Source organism: Arachis ipaensis, chromosome B03, assembly GCF_000816755.2.
Source record: "Arachis ipaensis cultivar K30076 chromosome B03, Araip1.1, whole genome shotgun sequence".
NCBI classification, from domain to species: Eukaryota; Viridiplantae; Streptophyta; class Magnoliopsida; order Fabales; family Fabaceae; genus Arachis; species Arachis ipaensis.
Window position 1 is genome coordinate 31,994,189 of NC_029787.2, and position 4,439 is coordinate 31,998,627.

A 4,439-nucleotide genomic window follows, 5' to 3' on the forward strand; every position below is an offset into this window, starting at 1 on the left:
AGAAAATAACACCATAAGAACTACTTTAACTTGCTGCAGTTACAAAATAAAAACTCTTCATATATCTTGCATGCCTCTTCATATTTCTCATTCTCATCATTTCAATTTTTCTTGAAAAACTGCAGCAGTTCTGTGTCATTAAGATGAGAAAGAAAGCTGCTACCCGAAGAGGCACGTTCACTCATAAACTTTCCAGAATCCTTGAAAGTTCTCGTGCACCATCCTACACTCACATTCATATACATTCTCATACTCCTTCTCCATCTCCCTCTCCTCCTCACTCTGAACCGATGGCTCACACCAAGACTACGACACGTCGTCCCTCTTTTTCTCAGGTAGCCGAACCATCTAGTGCTCCTTCTCATCCCAGTGCTTCAAAGAGAAAACGTCAAGTGACCAAAGAAGAGCCTCGTGATCCTCCAAGATCCAAAACTAAGTCTGTTCCTCAACGTTCTCAGAGAGGTAACTCTCGCATCCCTCTTTGCTCAGTCAAATAACCCCTAAATATTAACCCTTTTGCTTTTAAATCTTACTTTGCAAACATGTCTCACTCTCATTTCAACCCTCTTCATTTTTCCTCTGCTATAAACTTTGAGTTTTATAAGAAAGTTTTTGTTCATAGTCCTTTATGCTCTACCTATCTTGCTGATTTGCCTGGTTAAGAAAAAAATGTCTTGACTTTGTGAAAAATATAGTATTCTTGGACTAGAATCATCTTTTTAAAATAGAAAAGCCTGTCTACCCTGACTTTGTCCATGAATTCTATGCTAACATGACTTATTACGATGAAAATGTTCATTCTTATGTCAAAGGGCGTGAATTAAATCTGAACAGTAAAACTATCAGTGAAGTTCTAGGGTGTTCTGATGTTGGTGTTAATGCATACACTTCGAAAAAATGGGATGAAGGATTAGGTCTCTCATACCAAGATGTCCTAGCTTCTGTTTGTAAAAATATTTCTCTCATTGATGGTCTTATTCCTACCCATAAGGCTTTAGGTCCTATCCATGCACAACTTCATCGCATTGTAAACCACATAATCCTTCCTCAAAGCGGTTCATATCAAAGGGTTTCATTTTGTGGCACATTAATATTGTATGCTATTATTATGAAAATTGAAATTTCCTTTACTTATTTGATGATGAGGCATATGTATGACTGTATAAAGAGTGATAAGAATGTGTCACTTCCTTATGGCATATTTTTAACATGTTTCTTTGATTTTTTTTTGGTGTTGACCTATCCAATGAGACACTTGAAAATCGAAACTCTTACCTAAAAGGAGGTGATGCAGTGAAACAACAAAAAAAGGACCTATCAAATCTGAAAGAGTGGTCATTGATGATGAAGAAGAAGAGCTTGTGACATTCCCCCTCACTCCATTACTGGAACATCAGCCTCTACTGGACACAAATCCCTTGTGTACGGAGTTGTAAAGGATGTTCTGCAAGAATTTGTCAATTTGTCCAATCATCTCATATCCACAAGCCAACAAGAGAGAAAGCTTGCCATTCGGAATGAAAATGCCTTGCGCAAGTTAAGAGATAGAGTTGCAGTTCTTCTGAAGTATGTAGACATCATTCATGAAGATGACACCATGACAACTGATCAAGAGGAGCCACTATATACTGAGGATGAAGGCTCAGATGCCTAGGGATGTCTCATGTTGAAGATTTTTATTTCTGTTGCACTTAGTTTTATGAGAGAATTTATTTTTAGCTACTGTTCCTTTTGTTCTCTGGATAACTGTATCCTTTAATTAAACACTTACTTCATTTGTGGTTATGTTATCTTTGGAGTCTAACCTATTTCTTGCAGGTCTAAACTGGAATACACTTCCTCCATTGATGACAAAAGGGAGAGTAGTGTAGAGGAACAGAGGAATATGGATAATTATGAGAGATTGAGACAAATGAAATTTGCTAATTGATATTATGCTTTGATGATTAAGTTACTCATGTTTAATGATATTCTCTTATATGTGTTGCTGAACTTCTGATTGTATGCCAGTATAACATGTGTGTTGTTTCTGAAGAAGACCACATTAAGGGGAGTATCTCCTATGAGAGAAAGGAGAAACAGATCATATTTGAATTGGAATCATCAAACGGAAGTCTCTAATATAAATTTGTTATTCCATTCCCTTTATTTCCATGTTAAATGATGTTTGTCATCAAGGAAGAGATTGTTGAGTTTAATAAACAATAATAACATTTTTTGTGATGAAAAACATAATTGTAAGGGTTGATAGCCCAAAAGTATTGTGATATGTCATTTAGTGTTACAGGACCAAGTATTAGTGTGCAGCCCAAAACAATAGAACCAAGCACTTAAACCCTAGCTACTTGGACTAAGCTTTCAATCCAATCCATTGCCTTGATGAAAAGAATAGCATCTAACTGATGGTGGTGTTATGGTGTGTCAGGTATGACACAAAGAAAAAAGAAAAAATCATTTTCTCATAAACACCAAAGAGGAAGAAAGGAAAAGCAAAATTCTGGTGGCTATGTCAAATCAAAATTAGAGCCGAAAGTACAATGTTCAAGTCAAGCTAAATCAGAAGAAAAAGGTAAAATATTTCCTAAACATGCAAGTTAATTACTTGTTGATTTTACCTTCCTCTCTGCACAACCATTTTGGGGTAACATAAAAAAAGTGGAGGTTACTTTAATCTGCTATGAATCAATGGCTAATATTGAAACTTGGAGCCAAAGTACTATATTAAGGATTTGGATTTGAAAAATTCATTAAGGAAGCAAGTTGCTCATCTTTCTTTTGTTGTGCTTAATTTTGATATCTAATCCCTAATTTTTTGGTTTGATGGAAGAAAAAGAAAGGGAGACTTCAGCTGGTTCAAGATTCAAGGAGTTGACTTTGGGAAGCAAACCCTAACAGTGAAAACATAACTCTATACAAAAAGGAAAATTAACTTCAATTTTGTTCAAGGAGAGTGAACCAGAGTTTGAATTTCATTGAGAGCTTCTCTACTGTTCTTGCTCAACATTTTGGACAGTGTTTCTACATCAAAAAAATATTCTACCAAATGGAGAGCTACATGTGACAGTGTTGAATCTGGTTCATCTTATAGCTTCAGAGTTGTTCTACATCATCTCTTTCATGGTTTATCTTTGAATATTCAATTTGTATGTTGTATCTTTCTTTGTTTTTATTCAGTGGTAAAAGGCATTTAAGTGAGGCATTAAGAAAAAGCCATTGGGATAAAAGATAAATAGAGGTACTTGGAGAGAAAAGCCAAGATTTATGTCTTATCTCTTTTGATTATATTTTTGTTTTATATCATGTACCTGTGAGGTATTCCTTGTTAAGTTTGGTGAGCACTTAGTGTGTTGAGAGTTTAGAAAGTGAACCTAGCTAAGTCAAGCTTAGGTAAAAGCTTGGTTTGTCCCTAATAGGATTAGGTTGAATTCTTGGAAATTGGTATATGTAATACTTGAAAAGATAGTAAAAATTCTACCACTGTTGTGGTAGAGACTGAATATAGAGCATTGCGCAAGGGCTGAACCAAGATACATGGCTGTGTTATCTTCTTCTTCCTTACTCTGATTCTATTTTCACGTGCTATGAGACAAAATAAAATTGTCTCCTGCATAATTAATCTCGCAGTCTGAATAGAAGCAAGGTTTTATTTTCTGGTTTGGGGATTAATTAATCAAATTTAAAAGAAGACCATAGATTCAACTCCCTTTTCTAGGCTATCAAGAACCTTCATTTCTGTTAATGAACATCTTTTTAGGATTGTACCATTGTTAAATTCTATTTTTTATTGGTTTTTTTTTTTTTTTTTGCTGGAACTGAAAATCGATTTTGGAGTTAGGATTTTGTTCTAGTTGATTAAATATTTTGGGATTAGAGTTTGTCACTTAAGGACTAATTTGACCAAATTTCATAAAGACATCATGCTCACTACCAATTAGGATGTAGATGGGTGTGCTGACATGTAACTTAACGTGTCACGTCAGCCTCTATTAACGCCGCCAACATGAAAAGTGACGGAAAGACTAAAATGACTAAACTAAAATCTTTGGGGAGTGGATTTGATTAAAAAAATCTTTCGATGACCAAATTAAGGATCACGTGATCTTTCAAAGACCAATTTGACTATTTACTTTTTTTAATTAATAAGGACATTTTAGTCATTTTAAATATTTTAGTATCTACTTTTTCTCAAACCAAATAAGAGATTGAGACCTGTACACTTTACACCAAGCACAATATTAAAATTTATTTTAGTCTCTGTCTTTCAATTTGTGTTTCTGAGTCTCAATTTCTCTTTCAAACGCTACCTTAGAAACTATGAAATTAACAATTACCTTTTATAATGTTGAACTTGAAAATTAAAATTAAGAGTGTGTTTGAAAAGTTTTTTTTTTAAAAAATAATTTTAATTTTATTAAAAAAATTCAATTTTAGTTTTCATT